The sequence below is a fragment of the Malaclemys terrapin genome, chromosome 7 (genome assembly GCF_027887155.1).
Source record: "Malaclemys terrapin pileata isolate rMalTer1 chromosome 7, rMalTer1.hap1, whole genome shotgun sequence".
NCBI classification, from domain to species: Eukaryota; Metazoa; Chordata; order Testudines; family Emydidae; genus Malaclemys; species Malaclemys terrapin.
Genome location: NC_071511.1, coordinates 52,892,889 through 52,912,524, shown reverse-complemented (window position 1 = coordinate 52,912,524; position 19,636 = coordinate 52,892,889). Strand labels below are relative to the sequence as shown.

At 41.9% G+C, this 19,636-nt stretch overlaps 1 protein-coding gene across 5 annotated transcripts in view; it reads right to left on the bottom strand.

Annotated features, from left to right (window-relative positions):
- Window positions 1-19,636, bottom strand: part of LOC128839931 (transforming protein RhoA) — an 81,448-nt gene that overhangs the window by 24,832 nt on the left and 36,980 nt on the right. The window contains exon 3 of one of the 5 annotated variants that reach the window (XM_054033275.1): window positions 8,491-8,643. The exons of 3 other annotated variants lie outside the window; for them this stretch is intronic. The gene's annotated coding sequence lies outside the window, so the exon portion shown is untranslated. The remainder of the gene's footprint in view (window positions 1-8,490; window positions 8,644-19,636) is intronic. One more of the 5 variants, XM_054033274.1, reaches the window with a different exon arrangement.

Here is a 19,636-nt window from a genome sequence, read left to right as displayed (position 1 = left end):
CTGTGGACGCTTTTGGATTGGATTTGTTAGCTATACCTGTAATATAGCTGAGGCATTAGAGCTGATCCTGGAGAGTCAGTTGTGGGAATAGACTTCCACTATGGCGTAGATAGCACTAATAGATTTCAATTCCTAATGGCAGTCAACCCAGCCCATGATGTGGCTTCACGATGCTTTGGGGATGGAGGTCTAACCGTGAGTGGGAAGAGACCCAAGTCACAGAGCTGCGTCAGTCCCCATTAACAGCACTGGAGAACATGCAAAATGGGGACAAAGAGCCTCCCCAGCCAGGCAACAGGATAAAACTGTGTTGTTTGCTAACAAATGACAGAAAGGTAGTGCTGCACTTAATGGTATCCCAGAGAACAGGGATCTCTCACCCACCTACGACCAGGCAATGGGATACGAGTATACCTGGTCTTTGCTCTTTGTGCAGACAATGGACAGGCCTTAAGACGGACCTGTTTGTATATTAAAATTGGAAGCCACTCAGCTGTAAAAATCTTTTTTCAGCCCTTAATGGCATTGGTCCAGCTCCTGTTGCTTCCACACTGCCAATGTTAGCTTCTCTACCAATGATGGCATTATTGCAGCACCCATATAAGGATCCTTGGCACTGGACACATCCTCTGACCATTTTGTGACAGATATGATGAACAAAAAGCATATTTTTGAGACTACAGTATCCACATTATAGAAGTTATCTGCATTGTTGTGAGCCAAACCTTGGAAGCCTGAAAACTTGAAAGATTATTGTACTGAGACATACCAGTTGTCATGGGCCCACAGAATATCCATAGACCTTTCAATCAATAAATGATATTGGCATGTGTGTGTTCCTGGCTCACGGGCTGGGTTTCCTGCAGAATCTGGAATCACAAGGGGGTGATTCACACAAAATACCAATACTGGCTATACAGACACCCACCATCTGAAGCTTGACCCCCCTGTTGCTCCTCCATCAAAGGGGTATTGACTTGTTTTACCTGCTTCAGGAAGCCTGGGAAACAAAGGCTCCACAACTGTATAAAGTGTCAGCATGAGCTGACTGCAGCACCTCAGGTTGGATTAAAAAACCCAACATGAACCTGTAAACTAAGGTGGGGGCGCGGGGGGCAAACCCTGCTCGAAGGGTCTAAAGGGCTCAAGGTAAGCTCAGTATGTGTTTAGACCTTAGATTGTTTTAAAATAGGACAAAAAACATCAGAGAATCTAAAATAAATGTACCCCAGAGTTACAAACACCTCAGGAAGGGAGGTTGCTCGTAACTCTGAAATATTTGTAACTCTGAACAAACCATTATGGTTGTTCTTTCAAAAATTAACAACATTGACTTAATACAGCTTTGAAACTACTATGCAGAAGAAAAATGCTGATTTCCCTTTATTTTTTGTTTAGTAGTTTACATTTAACACAGTACTATACTTGCTTCTCTCTGCTGCTGCCTGATTCCGTACTTCCGCTTCCAAACGGGGTGTGTGGTTGACTAGTCAGTACGTAACTCTGGTGTTCTACTGTACTCTGCTTTGTGAAGATGCCCAGTTCATTGGTAAACAACTGTTCCTGGAGAAAGAGTGAAACTGCATGTGTTGAGCTAGGCCAGAACTGCTGGGAATTGCAGGGGGACTGCAGCTTAAATCCTTGGTCTGGGGGAAAAGGATGTGTGTCCCTGGTGAGTGACAGGTGACAGCCAGAGGCTTGAGACCAAATGGGGGTCTCTCTCTTGAGCAGACCATGGAGTGGGTCATACAGTCATAGGGTTAGAAGGGACTGCAAATGTCATCTAGTCTAATCCCCTGCCAAGATGCAGGATTTGTCATGTCTAAAGATCAGAGATGCAGTTACCCCAAAACTGTGACATTTAACTGTAGGTGGAACACATAGTACTACTTAGACTTAAGGTTGCCCAACATTTCCCATTATAAGACCATGATTTTAGTTGCTTATAACTTTGCCATATTTTAACCTTCGAGGCTGAAGTTTTTCCACACCAACTGTCTGCCTCAGATTGATTTTTGGGGAAAATTTCAGCAAAATGTTTCAGCTATTTCTGAAATCATCGAGGGAAGAAAAAAAAAAACACCCCAAAATTCTGACAACCATTTTGTTGAGAAGTTTTGGAACAGGGACTTGGTATTTTGCTTGTGGGGGACTGCCAGTGTGCCTTTTGCTGTGCCCATGAAAAAAAATTTTTTTTGGCTAGATTATAAACCTTCGAAAAATCTGAGATCCCACCTACTTGGAGACTTTTGTTAAGAGTTTGTAAAAAGCAACAGAGGGTCCTGTGGCACCTTTGAGACTAACAGAAGTATTGGGAGCATAAGCTTTTGTGGGTAAGAATCTCACTTCTTCAGATCTGAAGAAGTGAGATTCTTACCCACGAAAGCTTATGCTCCCAATACTTCTGTTAGTCTCAAAGGTGCCACAGGACCCTCTGTTGCTTTTTACAGATTTAGACTAACACGGCTACCCCTCTGATATCTGTTAGAGTTTGGCAGCTAAATTCTCCCAAGATTTCATGGAGCATGCTCCAGCCCAGGCATGCAGGGGCCCAGCAGGACTTTCCCTGCAATTGCTCTTCCCAGCTCCTGCACCCTGCTGGACACCAGAACGGAGAGCAAGGAGACTGCTTTTTCTATGCTCTCAAAGCTCTCTCTACAGGCTCCGTAGCAGCATGGAGCAGAAAGTGGCCTCACTCAGATATAGAGAGGACAAGCATGGGGGAGGAGGGGAAATGACAGGTGGGGGGAAAGACTGAATGAGGAGCCCAGGGGTGGGTGACTGGAACTAGAAGTGTAGGGGAAGAGTTGAGAGGAAAACTGGAAAAGGCTGGAGAGAAGGGAGGGGTAGGGGTAGGGGGAAAATGAAGGATCTGTGACCACTAGAGCACACTTCCTTCCAGAACCCAGAATGGAGATTCATGAGCGCCACCCTTCCTCTGCTGTCAGCAAATGTGTGAAACCCACTGGCAAAGCATGAGTCTCATCCCCCTCTGATGCTTGTTCAGAGGATGACTAAACAAAGAACCCTGAGAAAATGAGACCCCAAGATCACAATGTCAAGAGCAGAGAGCTAGGCCCAGCCCCCAGGACAGGAGCCACTTGTGTGGGATGGCCTCGCTCTCCAGCTCCTTCCCCCCTCACCACGGTTGACTTGATCTCTAGCCCCATCAACAGGCCAGGGCAGGCTTGCTCTCCAGTCCCTTCACAAACTTCTGGTGTTAAAGATGGAGTAACTGTCTGATGGCAGGTGACATACACTGATGGGCACCAGGTGAACCTGTAGCCAGCTAAGGGAAAGGATCGTCTTTAGAGTAAAACGACAGTCTACAATAGTAGAAATATCCACCATCTAAGATATATGATTTGGCTGGGCCCAGACAGAGAAATCTGTAGGAAAACGGTCAACCAGAAATGTCTGGGCCATTTGGGGGAGATGATGATGACTCATGCCCTATCCAACTCCATCTTCCATAGAACCCGAGGTAATAGCGGGATAGGAGGGAAGGCATAGCTGAACTGATCTGTTCAAAGTAGCACAAAAGCATGCCCCTGTAGTCAGGGTGGATTGACTGAAATCATCAAGTGGAAAACCTTGATTTAAACAATCTATTTTACTCAATTTCTCCATTTTGTACTTGTAATTTTCTAAAGAAAGGTAAGAACATAAGAATGGCCCTACTGAGTCAGACCAAAGGACCATCTAGCCCAGTATCCTGTCTTCCGACAGTGGCCAGTGCTAGGTGCCCCAAGGGGAATGAACAGAACAGGTAATCATCAAGTGATCCATCCCCTGTCCCTCATTCCCAGCTTCTGGCAAACAGAGGCTAGGGAATTCCCGCCCATCCTGGCTAATAGCCATTGATAGACTTATCTGCCATGAATTTATCTAGTTCTTTTTTGAAGATTCACTCTCATTGGTTGATATAACTATTAAAACATGTTGCTTTACAACTGAACAGAACCTTTACACTTTGGTACATCTTTTTTCTACCTACAAAGTTACACTATAATTATACACATTTATTTAAGCAGTTATATAGCTTAATATTTTCAGATTCCTATTAATTGTACATTTTTAGTACATTACAAAATGGTGAATGATATCTTATTTACTAGTTAACTATTTGCTTGGTATTTGTGACAAGCTGCATTAGAATGGCAACCTGAATTTAAACAAACACACACACACACACCCCGACAAATAAAAATGTTTATTAAAACAAAACAACCTTAAATGTTTTGGATACATAAACTTCTCTTATCAAAACAATATTTCACATTTACAACTAAATGATTTAACCACCACCACACTCGGACAGCAAGAATCAGTTCTGCCGAATGTCCATGGCCACCTTGTATGGCTTTATTCCAGGCAACTAAAAGCTCCACAGGGTTATTACTGATCTGGTACATACAGGTTAATCACGGATGGCCGTGTGGCTGCCACCAGTCCATGGCCAGGCAACATCCCTTCCTGACCTCAACCCTGATCTTCAGGGTTCGATGTGTGAGGGACTTTATCTCTGATGCAGGTTATATGACTAAAAAGTGCCAATCCGTGGTGGTCGATGATGACTTAAATGCTCTCAAGGCCAGTTCTCAGTAATTCATCCCGATTAAAATCAAACCACTTTATGCCTAGTACTCACTGCTGGCAAGGCATATGAAATGCCTCCAACCTCCTGATGTCTTGTTTAAGCAACATCCATGTTTCTGGTCCATATAAGAAGATTGGAAGTACATGGGTTTGATAAATCTGTACTTTTGTATATAATTTCACTTTCTTTTGCTCTCCACATCCTCTGGAGATCCTTCATGGCTGAGGCTCAGCCTTGGATGTCTGGCTGCCTGTGCTCATTTGATGGCAATTTAATAAGTGATTTATTAAACAGAAGGATTAACTATAGTCAGTTAATTAAACTGATTATTTCAGATCAGCCTGGGAAAGTTTTCAAATATGCCTAAATGAAAGTGACTGGAGCGTAAGCTCTTACTCACCTAAATCTCTTGAAAATGAGCCAGTCTCCTAAATTACTTAGGTAGTCCTTCAGACTTATAAAATTAGTAAGATCTCATCCCCTTCCCTCCTCATTTTTATTCACAGACTGGAAGGGAGAAAAGTTTTCTTGCTTTTTCAATCCTAATTGATTTCTCCAGTTAGTCCAAATGAAGAAAATATTATCTCTATACCTGCAGAAGAGACAACTGCAGTCAAAAGCTGGTTTAGCACTTTTAATAAAGTCTAGCTCCAGGGGCTTTAGCTAGTGACTTCCAACAGTTCAGTAGTGTGAATTTCTTTAAAACATCAGCAGCACACATGTAATGCTTGAATGGTTCACCTGCAGCCCTGAAATTTAGTATGGTTGGCATAGTATGGATGATTATTAGATGTTCATGTCAAAGCAGCATCTTCTTCAGCAGTTAGGCATCTACCTTGTTGAGAATATTGGCAAGAAAATGCAGTTAAGTGCTTGATCCATCCACTTATTTATTGCCTGTAACTTAATTTTGTCATTGAGTATTCTTCTTCATTGCTGTTGGACTTTGCAAAGAACTTCAAGAGACATCAGCAATATAGAAGCAATCTTTCTGCCGTTTGTCCAAGACCATGGAAATAAGTTTCAGTATATTCAGTGCATCTTCTCCAATTCCCTTTAGTCTGATGTTGATGCTTGCTCGAATGAAACATCATGAGAAGTGTTCCTTCTCAGGAGGAAGCTGCATTGAAGATGATGAAAGGAACATGTCTGAACATGCAGGATCTTCAGGTCGGTAAACTTTTTTATTTCATACTTCTTTTTTAAGGACTGCCTGTCTTCCTTCTGGACTATTCTTGAATTCTCATGTTTGAGCAAAAATATATAGTTGTTACTCTGTGGCAGTGGTCTCCAAACTTTTTTGATCGCACACCTGTATCAGTAAAACAATTTTGAGCACGCACCCCCAATATATGTATATTTATGTATAAATTATATACATGTACTACTGTACTAATATATTATGTACATTATAAAACAAAAAATAGAAATGAAAAAAGGATGAGAAAGATGAAAAACTATTTAAAATAATTTTGTATTTTATTTATTAATGTTACAAAAAATCTGCTTTCACAAAAAAATTATTAATATTTTTTAGTGAGAACGATTGAATATGTTTCATTATTTCTGAAAATCTTGGTTTAACACTTTGTGATACAGTAATTCAAAGGTCTGGATTAGGGTTAGAGTGCAGGAGGGCGTTCAGGGTGGGAGTGCGGGAGGAGGCTCAGGGCTGGGGCAGACAGGAGGTACAGAGCACTTACCTGGGGCAGCTCCTGTTTGGTGCAGCGCAGCACTGCTCCCATGGCCACGATTCTGGAAGCTAGGCCCCCCCCCCCATCCCCAGGCAGGCAGGGCCACCCGGAATGCAGGGGCTTTAGGGGCTGCAGGGCCCTGGGCTAAGGGGGCCCTGGGGCCCTGGCCTGCAGCTCTAAAGCCCCTTTTGGAATGCGGCCCTGCGAGGACGGGCCGGAGGACTCAGGAAGAGCAAGGCAGCCGTGCAGCCAGCGACCGGAGAGAAGCGGCGCTTTCCCCTTCAAAACGCCGCTTCTCTCTGGCCGGCTTTGAAGGGGAAAGCACCGCTTCTTTCCGGCCGCTGGCTGCCCCTGCTCCTCCATGGGCCAGAGGACTCAGGGCCGCATTCCGAAAGGGGCTTTAGAGCTGTAGGCAAGGGCCCCAGGGCCCTGCAGCCCCTAAAGCCCCTGCATTCCGGGTGGCCCTGCCGGGGGGCAGAGGAAGACAGCTTCCCTGCTCGCTCCCTCACTCCTCCGGCCACCCCTTTTTCTTCTCCAGCAGTGCACCTCCTGCCGTGCCACCCTTTTGCTCCAGCAGCGCACGTCCCACTGTGCCCCCCAATGGATTGTCTTGTGCACCCCACTTTGGAGACCACTACTCTAGGGTACTATCATTTTAGATGCAGTTGTGATAAAAAATAAATAGCTGAAAAAGGCAGATCTTCCTTTTACAATTTCACCTTGAAAGTAGTACTGAGTGTCAATGAATGCAATGAGTAATACTAAATGAGCAGTATGATGATAATAAATAACTGCATTGACTTATTTTGTTTAGGGGAATCCATCCTCAATATACAGGATTCTGAAAGACTATCCACCTTCAAGATCACCATCATTTTCTATAGTTTCAGAGTTATCTGCCAATGATAGTGTTTCAGTCACATCATGTATGTCACAGAGCCATAATATATCACCTGTAGCAAAAAGAAAAAAATCGCCATCCAGAAACAGCCACAGATAAGTTTGTGATAAGAACCAGCAGATTACAAAAAAAGAGGTAATGGATTAAAAAATTGCCCAGTTTGTTTATGCAACAAACTCTCCTTCCTGTATGATTGAGAACCCACACTTCATTAACATGGTTCAATCATTAAGACCAGGATACACTCCACCCAACAGAGCAGATGTTGCAGGCAAATTGCTGAATAAAATGTATGAAAGAGAAATTGGGCAGTGTGCAAAAGGTCTGGAGGGTAAAATTGTTAACCTGAGTCTTGATGTGTGGCGCAATGTCCACAATGATCCTGTGGTATGTGCTTGTGTGACCACAGAAGAAGGGAATGTCTTCCTTGCATAAACAATTGATACATCAGGAAATGCAAACACAGCAGAATACTTACAAGTAGCAGCAGTAAAAGCTATAAAACTGTGAAAAAAAATTCAAATGTCTAGTACGCAGCTTGGTCACAGACAATGCTACAAATGTATTCAAGATGAGAAAAAAATTATTTAGAAGAGAGTCCCAAGCTTATAACATATGGTTGCAGTGCTCATTTGATGCACCTCCGAGCCAAAGACTTCAGTATTCCAGAAATAAAGGCTAATGTTGTTGAAATTGCAAAATACTTCCATAACAACCACTTTGCAGCAGCTGCTCTGAAAAAAGTGGGAGGAACCAAGCTAACTCTTCCACAAGACGTGCAATGGAACTCAGTAGTGGACTTTTTTGAGCACTATATCAAGAATGGCCTAATCTGATGACAGTTTGTGAACAAAATCGGGAAAAAATAAATGGCACTGTCACAGCCAATGTTCTCAACATTGGGCTTAAGAGAAATGTTGAACACATGCTGAGTACCCTAAAGCCTATTTCTGTAGCCTTGAACAAAATGCAGGGAAATAGCTGTTTTATTGCTGATGCGATTGAAATTTGGAAGGAACTAAGATCTTAAAAAGAGAAATAGGCAATGACAGAGTTAAATTACAAGCATTAAAAAAAAACCAAATAGGACAAGCACCATCTCCAGCTCATTTTCTTGCAAATATTCTCAGTACTCGGTACCAGGGTCAAACCTTAACGGCTGAAGAAGGGGAGTTGGTTATAACATGGATATCCAGCAATCATCCCTCCATAATGCCAACTATAATAAACTTCAGAGCTAAGGGAGAACTATTCAAGAAACATGTTTGCTGATGATGTTTTAAAGAAAGTCACACCTGTGAACTGGTGGAAGTCACTTAAGCACTTGGATTCAGAGACTGTTGAAGTGATAATCTCACTTTTAACAGCAGTAGCTTTTTCTGCTGGCGTAGAAAGAATATTTTCCTCCTTTGGACTAATTCATTCCAAATTGAGAAATCGTTTGGGACCTGAAAAAGCAGAAAAGCTTGTTTTTCTTTTCCAGATTATGAACAAAGAGGAAAATGAAGCTGAAGATGACTGAGTTAGCTGCAGAAGCCAATATTTTAAGTTTCTCATGTTGGCCTGGCTGACAATCCGTTTAATTTTTGTTTTTTAAATATTTCATTTAACTATTTTAGTTAAAAACAATTTTAACCAAAAAAAAAAAAAAAAAAAATTTAAAAAAACTTGAATGTTTAAATTCAAAAACTGATATGCTTGTTTTGTTAAAATATTATAGGTTTGCTGTTGAAGAAAAAAAATCCAGAATGCATAACGTTGTTGTTTTATTTAACTAAAACAACTTAAATGTCTGTCTCGTGATGTTCTCCTCCTAATACAGAATGGCAAGAAAATCCTCCAAATATTAATGATTAACCTGTTGAATTGGAGATAGTTCACCTCCCAAGGACTTCATAAATATCTGTTTCATTTACCTTTGGTAAATGAAATAACCAAACAATCATTAGTTTTACAGCTATATCAGAAAATGAATCTGAAAAGTTTTCAAAATAAATCACTTAAAAATGTATAGTGGGTACTTTCTAAAAATGACACCTACATCTCTGAGTTGTGAAGAATATGTATTAAGGTTATAACAATCAACAATAATGAACTTTTACGTAGAAATCCATGATTAAATAGCGTCTTCCTGACTAGTGATTTAAATCAATTTGATTTAAATCAAATGCACCCTGTTTCCCGTCAATTTTTGCACACTGTTCAATTTTCCTCTCATACAATGTATCCATCAACCCTCCAGCAAATTCAGCTGGAGCATAGCCTGGTCGTAATGCAATATTTGTTCTGAACAAGGTGAAAGGGAGAATTAGTTGCATAAATGAACCGACCAACTGGAATTTGCTAGTCCTGATTATGAACTCATCCATGATTTGTATGTTTAGTTGCAGCACTGCTGGCAGTAACAGCATATGATTCTGAAGTTGAAGACTTTGCAGATACTGGACACTGAACCTCTTATGTCTAATCTGGACTCTGAAATCAAACGGCAAAGTCACGTCACTCTTCACTATTAGTCCATTTCTTAAAAAAAGACCGATTCCTCCTGCTGCAGCTGTTTGTATAATATAATTTATTCTAAACCCAGTTTTATGGGAAAATAATTGATCGTAAGGATTATCTAAAATCTATTTAAACCCTTATCTCTAACATACAAAAGAGCTTTGGGGGGGAAAAAAGTAAATGCCTAATAAAACTTCACTTTTAAACAGGAAATCTACACCTAGGATGTCTGATTATACTAAGCAATGAAAAATCATTTCAGAAGAGCAGCAGTAACAGTAAAAATGTAATTGATAAATACCACCAAAACATACCAATAATCTTTTGAACATAAACATTTTGAAATGCATAAATTAATCAATCCAAAATACATTTACTAGCATCGTAAGACATGGTAGACAGTCCATAATAATTATACAAAAATGTTTACTACCATTAGATCCAGATTGTTCAGTCAAATCCACACCACCATCTTCAAAGTCAGTCAATGCTTTCTGAGGAGCATTTTTCGCAATGTTGTTTCATTTGGGCAACGAGGCCTCGTATCTCTATGTTGCTGCACTGTTTAGATTTGGTACGTATACCCTTTTTACTTGGAGATTCAGAAATTTCTTGAAAAATTCCCAAATAGGATTTTTTTTTTTTTAAACAATTTGTAGCCATGGCAGGTTTTTTCCTCCACTTCCCAGGTGTTAAAATCAACACTAAATGCTGCACTTTGAAGAATGTTGTCCCTTCTTCCAGTGTTCTCACTTTGACATCAGTGTAGCTTCTTTCTGGTTGCATACTCTGCTTCTTCTCCCTTGTTACATAACTCCTCCCTCCCCAAAAAACAAAACCAAAGAACTAATAATCCAAGACTTCTTCTCATGTAACGCACATGCCTTTAGCACTGCAGTATTTCATTTGTTTAGAGACAGAGAGGGAAGCAGTTAAGAAATTAATGGATTTCTGTTTGCGTATACACTCAAGGTGACAGAGTACAACCATTTACGTGAAGTGCTCAGAACCATCTAGAACCAAGGGCTGGTAGTTAATAGGCAGACCAGCATTTCTCTATGAGCTGCAGAATATCTTTCCATGGCAGGGGAAGTCAAATATTCATAATTTGAGAACTGAACCAAATCAGAGCTCAGAGAGAAATTATAAAACAGGACTACGAGACCATAGATGAACTCAGTGCATGATCGTGATCAGATATATGATGGTGTCTCCTGAAGTCAGAGGCTGGGTCCCAAAGCCTATGATGAGTTTGCCAGTCTCCTAACCCTAATCTCACAGCCACTGGGTCCCCCTCAGGATCAAGACCTTAATACAGTATGTGATCTATTGTGCCATATTTATAAAGCTTGACCTCAAAAAGTTAGATGTTTTCTCTTGATTCTTTCTTTATATAGAAAAAGTAGCCTTTAACTCAAAGTTTTTGACAGAGGCTCATGGATTTAGCATATTTATTTTTCATTTAAATGTTTTAAAAGATCATAAGTTTAGGTCTTAACATATTTTGCATTAAAAGGCAGATTTCATTTTAAACAGATTTAAGTTTAAAAAGAAAAAATTATAATGTAAATAATATAATCTATTTTTATCCACTCCGTCTAGAATGCTTTCCTTGAGCTCCCCTGGAGCAGATATGTTGCATTTCCTATTTGCTTCAAAGTGGGGGTTCCCCACTGAGTGAAAGTGCTGTACACCCCTGAATCATAATTCCCATTCATGATCAATAGCAAAATGATTGCTGAGGCTGTCCGACAATGAATTCTGGGCTCCTGGAAGGTACACCACTAATAAATGATATGGTTTTTGATAAACCAGGTGCATAAGGTGACCACTTCTTTATACAGGGGGATGAATCTCAGCAAGTCTCTCAGACTGGAAGGCGTTCCAGAAGAGGTATGTGCATTCTGGTCTCTCAGGGGATCTAAGAGGCCTGTGCTGTGTCTGTCCATGTGAGCTCTCCAGCCTAGCAAGGAGAGATCTGTAATTATCTTGTCAGAAAGACACCCACATACTTGGCCAGGATCTTTCCATGCTGGGAATTGTCACTATGTGTTCTTGCTATACTTGCTTGGCACATATATTGTTCAGAACCAAGCCTGCAGGTAATGGAGTGGAATCTGTTGAATGGCACAAAGTATGTACATGATTTTATGAGCACCAGAAGAGAAAGGCAAATCCGAACTGATGTTTGAGGGTTGCATGTAACCTGGTCTATCAGGTTGCTCATGGTATGAAATCTGTCAACTGGGAGATAAGCCCTTGACCTGACTGAATCCAAGGTTGCTTCTATAAATTCTATAATATGCATTGGGATCAGGATAGACTTTTCCAAATTCTCAGACTCCTAGGGATGACAGAAGATGAAGCAGTTTCTAGGCAAGTCCTGCCAGTGAGAAGCCAACTATAACTACAGGAAGACTGTGAAGCTGTTTTGTCTGAATTGTGCTGATACTATTAGAAACACTTTAGTGAAGACCCTGGGTGTGACTTCGAATGCAAGTACCATGTATTCAGTGGTCAGGACCCACCATAAACCATCTTTCATACTGAGAGCTGTGAACTGTGTCCTTTTCTAGGGATGGTAATATCAATGCCAGTTTACCTATACAGAATTTTAGTTTGCAAATAAAAATGTTGAATTAGCACAGGTTAAGGATGGGTCTCCATCCTCCCTTCTTTTTGGGAACTAGAAAATATTTGCCAATAGAACACTATTCCTTGGAGTTGTAGAGATACTCACTATCATTCCCCATTCGAGGAGAGATTCTACCTCCTGTAGGATCTCCTCATGAGAATGGTCCCTGGAGAGAGATGAGAAAGGGGTTTTTGGAGGGGTAGGAATTGAAACTCGATAGTATAGCTGGAATGGAGGATATCCAGCATCCACTTGTCCATTGTTATTGGACTCTAGTTATGGCAGAGTACTAGACAGCCACAGAACACGTGAGGAGTAGGTTTCAATATGGCATTAATAGTGGTTGACAGAATGTTTGAGAGTTGCAAAAGTGCGTTTTGGCTGGTGGATGAGGTTCAATTGATGTGGAAGGGGCAGGTGGAGCATTCTCCTTTTGTACTCTGTCTTTTATGTGGCGGTTCACAAGACTGCTGACGGTAAAATGGCTGAAGCACAGGCCTCTGTTGGTAGGGATGTTTGTAGTATTTCCTCTTTAGGGATGGTGAGTACATATACATCCAGGGAGTGGAGGGCTACCCTGGAGGCCTTAGAGAATGCAAAGGCCCATCAGTCTTTTTGTTGAAAAGGTTGGTCTCATCGAAGGACAAGTTCTCCACAGTGTTCAGGACTGCTCTGGGAAATTGAAGATTGTAGCTGTGATTCCCAACCCATGCCATCAACCTCTATGCAAGTGTTGGTTGCATCTACCACAGATTACAGTCAAGTTCTGGCCACCTGCTTTCCTTTTTCAATAATGCCCTGAAATTGAGCCCTAGCCTGCTGAGGTACTTTATACTTGAACTCTACAATTTTCTGAATTCAAAATTCCTACTTATCCAAGAGTGCTCAACAGTTCAATATTCGAACCTGGAGGCTAGCAGATGTAAGAACTTTCCTCCTATTAGGTCTAGATGCTTATTGGAGGGTAGGGGCTCTTGGGTGTTGCTGCCTAGATCTTTCTGGGGCAGCCTGAATAACTAGAGAGTTCAGTGCGGGATGGGTAGACAGAAATTCTGATCCCTTTGCTAGGAAAAAGCAACACTGCTCAGCTCTCTGGGGGTAGGGACGCATGTTGCTGGTATATGCCACACAGCTCTTGCTGGTTCTAGTATGGCATCATTCACTGGGAGTGCTACCTGGCTGGACCCTGCAGGATGTCTAGGAGCTTGTGTTGAGTGTCCTGGACCTCCTGTAAGGAGACTGAGCTCCTTGCCACCCTGCACAACAGCTCTTGGAACTACTTTTTGTCATGGGGCGGGGGGGGAGGGGAGGGAGAGAAAAGAGAAGGGACACAAAGCTAGAGTGATCACTTCATCAGGAGATGAGGAAGATACCCCTATCTGTACTGGCAGACCTGGCTCACAGTCTTCCTCTCCTATAGTCAGGAGGAAACTCTGCTTACTCTCTTGGAGGGGAGGGGTCCTTACGAGACTGCACAGACCCATCCTGATGATCATGCATATACGTCCCATGGGTCCCAGGAGGCTGGTTCCAGGAAACTCTCAATTTCCTGTCTGAACTGATCTCCTTCAGAGGAGACAGCGATGGTTGCTTCAGTAACTACTTCCCCTGATGACGAGAAAGCCAGAAGTACCATCAGTTCCACTGAAGGAAAGTCTCAGATAGTAGACAGGACGGGGTATATACTTCTCCCATAGTGTCTCCAGGTGGGATCAGAAGAGGGATGGTCTTGACAACAAAGAGATTGCAGATCTGGGAGAGCAAAGATATCCTCTGGAGTGTTGCATCTCTCCGCTTGCCCTGAAGTGTGTGGTGTTTCTGTCCGCCCAAACTGACAGAACCAATGTAGGAAGGCTCTGGGTTGCCACATCCATATGCTATTGTTGTAGTACTGCCGGTGGCTGACGTTCCCAATGAAAATTCTTCATTTGAATTGGCAATTCTCGGCCTCTTGACCCAGATGGTACTACTAATGAAGTTATTGTTGGTAAGGAGTCTGGTACCAGCAGAGCCTTGTCCCATGAGCCTTTTTATCACAGTCCTGGAAGTCAGAGCATCCTTAGTCTTTGGAAGATGGGTGCAAAGACTTGTCCAACATGATCAGAGTTTGGGAGGGATCTGTCCTCTTCGGAGTTGACTTAGAGAGGGATCTGCTCTTGTGCTTATGAGACCGATCCCTGCTCTACTGATGAAATCTTGACAGAGGATCCGTAGGCGTGATCTTCCTTGCTCCCAAGTCAGGCCTTGTGATAGATGGCACATTCCTTGATACTTTGTCCAGTGTACTAGGGGAAGGTTGGGAGGTGGCCCGGGTCTGACTGGGCCCTCAATCTTTTCCAGGAGGTGCTTTTTAAGTCAGAATTTCTGCATCTGTTGAGTCCAAGGAAGGAGTGACAGATACTGCACCTGGCAGAGGTGTGCTCTTTTCCAAGGCAGTACAGGCAGTGCTGGTGGTCATCAGTGACTGAGAAGGAGTGGGGACAGGAGACACTTTTTAAGCCCAGTGTCCTGGGCATAATCTAATTCCTATACTAGAATCCAGAGGTGCTCCCAGACTGGGGAAATCTAACTAACCACTACCTATACTAATAAAATTAAAGCTGAAACTAAATCTGAAACATTTACAGGTTTGAAGACAAGATGACTGGAGAGAAAGAAGAAGCTCTAGATACTGGAGGTTCCGACTAAGGCCATGTGGCAGTAGAGAAGGAACTGAAAAAGCAGTTGGTCCACCCTGGCCCTTATACCCACCGTGCAGAGCATGAGGAGAACAGGGTCGCAGGTGTGGACCAACAGACACCGCTTGCAAGATTTCTCCAGTCTCAGGAGCATGAAGTATGTGCGTACCCACCCACAGTGAAATATACATAGGGACCAGTACTCAACGAAGTTATGAATATCCACATAGCACTGCACTAGATTTCCAATGTAACAGTTGTGACACTTATCAATTGGACTTTTTTTTTAAAAAGTGGAAAGAGAGCTTTAGAGCCTTATGGGATGCGATAAAACCTACAGCTTTTCAGTACCAACAGAATTGGTGCCTTTGGCCGATAAAATCCTGTGCATGGGTTTAGAGTTATGTTAACAGCACTGTTCACTATAAGGAACTTTTATAAAAATTAAAATCCGTAGAATCTGGACAGAAAAGGAAGCTACTAAGTCTGGTTGAAGTTTTTCACCCACAAAATTTTCCAGCTGAAAAATGAAGTTTGATCAAAAATGAAATTTTTGATAGCCAAATCTTGATGTAATTTTTCAATGGAAAATTTATAAGTTAGCGAAAATCAATACTTCTGTTTTTCAAAAATTAAGATGCGGTTCTCCCCCCGCCCCCAAATTTTTATCGTCGACTGCAATAGGATTGTGATAAATGAAAGGGGTGGGGGGGGGGGAGGAGGAGAAAGAGCTCCCTTTTATGGGCCCAGCCAGCCAGTTAGCTATTAAATCCCTCTTAGTAGCTGTTCTCTACTTGCTTTACGTGTAAAGGATTAAAAGTCACTACTATGCATAGGTAAAAGGAAGTGAGTGGACACCTGGCCAAAAGAGCCAATGGGAAGGCTAGAACTTTTTAAAATTGAAACAAAACTCTCCTTTTATCTGTCTGTTCTCAGGGAGAGGCAGACAGGGCTGGAACCATGATGTAAGAAGCTTGGGGCCCAGTATGAAAAATCATCAGTATCATACCTAGAAATACTCATTTGAAACCTCAGATATGGAAGTAGATAAGGAAATGTCTAGGAAGACGCAATCAGGTTTATCTCCTTTTATTTCTTTATGGCTTGTGGACTCCTCTGTGCTAACTCTAGATGCTTTTGTTTTGCTTATAATCTTTAAGCTGGACCTCAAGAGACTATTCTTGATGCTTAATCATTGTAGTTGCTCTCTTTAAATCTAGCAATAGCTTAAGTTCCCAAAATGTATTTTCTTCCTTTTGTTTTTTAATAAACTTTATCTTTTTTTACAAAACAGAACTGAATTTTTGTGTCCTAAGAGGTTTCTGCACGTTATTTAATTAGCTGATGGCAACAGCTGATTTCTTTTGTTTTTCTTTCTCAGCTCTTCCCCGGAGCAGGGGTGAAAGGACTTGAGGGTTCCCCACAGAAAGTTCCCCAAGTGTGCCTTCCTGGGTTCTCAGAGGGATTTTTCACTTGGGTGGTGGCAGCATTTACCAATCCAAGGTCAGAGAAAGCTGTAACCGTGGGAGTTTAATACAAACCTGTAGTGGAAATATTAATTTTTAGAGTCCTTGCGGGCCCCCACCTTCTGCACTCAAAGTGCCAGAGTGGGGAATCAGCCTTGACAAGGATAAACACGGTTTCCCCCTGCTTCACCTTTTCCACTCTAACTTTTTAAAATGTCCAACTTTAGAGTGACAAAGTTATAGTGTTTCAATTTTCCTTTTGCCACTAACTTTTCTAAAGATGGAGAAGTTAGAGGATAAAAGCCATGAAAAAACCCTGGACACTGCACTCACTGGCAAAAAAGGGGAGAACAAAACATTGATGTTTCATGAAAAATGTAAAGAAAAAGAACGACTGCTTTATTTTGAACCCTGTGAAACAAATTTAAAATTTCAGGAAAGTGATTTTCCATTTTTATAACAGCTTTAGAAGTTACACTCCTTCCTATCAAAATTTGCTCTCTAATCTAGAATTACAGCAAAATACTCTGTCAGCAGTGATTCAATAAAAAGAATGTATTCAGTCAGAGTTGTGATTAAAACTATGCCAAGTTTCTCTCAAAGGAAATGCAAATGGTTTTTCTTGGACAGTTTGCTTGGTTATAAGCAGGAATGTCATTGCCTGTGGAAACTCTCCAAGTGAAGTCTGGATGAAGAGAGAATGTAGATTCTTGTTGCTGTACAGTAGTTAGTCTTGATCTAAAACCATAGGACTTCCAACTTTAAAGGAAAAGCATTTTGGAAATAGTAAAGCTTAAAGTGGGGTCTCAAATACTGGCTGTCCTTCAGTACTTACACAGTTCACTAAAAGCCAAAGGTTTAAGGATAGTTCTTTAAACTGTTTTATCTATTATGAGCTCTCGGCCAAATTCAGAGCTTGTCTATTCACAAACTGAAGCAAAAATATCTACCCTATATACTTGTTCATAAGCCGAATATTTTTAGTAAAAAAGGGAAGCGCCAGAGAAGAGGGTCAGCTTATGAACAGGGATAGAGAGGGAGAAGTGGGACACAGCCCCCCCCGCCAACAGCGGAAGCAAGGAGAGGCAGCACAGCCAGAAGGGAAGAGGCGGAGCCAGAGTCTCTCCGCTTCTGGCCATGCTGCTCTCCCCACAGGCTCCGAAGCAGCTGCAGCTCCGGGCCTGGCAGGCTGCAGCCGTGCCCCGCTCGGCCCCGCCCCCCAGAGCATGCTGCTGCCATGCTGCCCAGCCCAGCCACCTGGCCCAGCCGGCTGGAACATGCTGCGGCTGCGCCGCCCAGTCTGGCCCGCCGGAGCAGGCTGTGGCCTCGCTGCCCAGTCTGCTGGAGCAGCTCCAGCCAGGCCAGAGACATCCTCCTCCGGTCCTCCCCAAATAAGGCAGGAAGGGATGGGATGGGGAGAGCGTGGGGGTCCTGGGCTAGGGGTGGGGTTGTGTGGGGGTGGTCACAGGGGTTACTCCCGACTCCCAGCTCTCCCCCCAAAAAAGTTTCCCCACCAGTTGCTGTCCCGGCCCGTCAGGGTAAGCAGCTAGTGCGCCGGGACACTTTGTTTACTTAGGTTTACCTCCGTGCCTGCGGACGCTCGAGGTAAACAAACCATCGCGGCCCACCAGCAGCTTATCCTGATGGCCCGGGAGCCAAAGTCTGCTGATCCCTGAATTATAGGGATTTTCCATTTTTACTTATCGATCTTGGCGGTATCGGCTTATAAATGAACCGGCTTATGATCAAGGATATATGGTATATCTGTTTTAATTTACATCCTTAGTATTCTGGAGTAAGTATTCGCACAGACTTAAAGTAACTAAAGATATGAATTAAAACAGATTTAGTTATTTCGCTTTCAGTCTGTTTAGACAACCTCTCAGCCCAGCCAAAAATAGGTATCACTGTCATCTGCTTACATCAAGACTGAACTGGAAAGAGACATGACAAACGAAGAGGACAACAGCTGACCTCACTACCATGACTGACAGATAGAAGAGAGTCAGGAGCCTGCTTTCAGTGAAAGCCTGCCTTGGGGAGGCTCCAATTCTGGTAACAAGAGTTGTGCTTTTCCAGGAAGGAATGACTAGCACTAAGAAGAATGGATTAGAAAGGGAAATGACAGAACCTACCATAAAGCCACAAGATTAAAGCCAACTACTAATGCTGTAGATTTATATTCCTCCAAAAAATGGAGATATTTACCTAGAGCACAGGGGATTGAGAGACTAATATATCTCTGTAAAAGAACATCAAGATACTCAGGTGGAAGCTACTACAGAGTGTGCAAACTATTCATTGTTATTGTATAACCGAGTAGCCTGAAAGGTTCAATTGTGGTTTAAATCACCGTAAGAACCCTCCAGACCGGAGCTGTATGGAGTTCGAGAGATCATGATTAGGGAAAAAAAAGTTCTTTAAAGAACAGTCAGCTGAAAAAATAATATGGGGGCAAATAGAACTGTTTATCAGAGATGTCAGATGAATGACTTGCCCATCATAGGCCTTTATTTCCTATCTGACTCAGATGATAAAAGTTTATAAATAAAGTCAAAATCAAAGATTCTCACAGAAGTGTGCAAATGAAGTTAGTGTAAACAGAAAAACTGGAGTACTTTTCAAGATGCTACATACGACTGAAGTTGTAGAAAACAGTATTAAACAGAGAAATATTAATCATGTACCAGCAGACTATCGTAACATATGCAAATTAACAGATTAAAGGCTGTTAATACTCCAAAGTCAGAAAAGACTGATTCAGTGTGCAACTTTACTGTCCTCGTTACATTTTTTTTTAAATGGAATTTCCTAGAGATTTGTTCTGAAAGAAAAGAAAGAATATCCACAGTATAGAAACATTTGCTAGATATCACTGTAATGATCTAATCAAGGGCTCCTGCAGAACTCTGCTTCATTCTCAGCACATCATTTGTTAAGTTTTTCACTACAACAGCACAACCTATCCTACATCTGTGTATACATAAAATAGAGTTTTTTAATTAGTCTATTTTGCAGGGCGGATAAAAATCAATTATATTATTTAAAAGGTAGTTTTAATTAAGATACATTATAGCTCGAAGATATCTCATCATGGAATAGGGATTATAAATTCTAATTCTATGGTATGAGACAATATACTCATGTAATATTTAAAAAA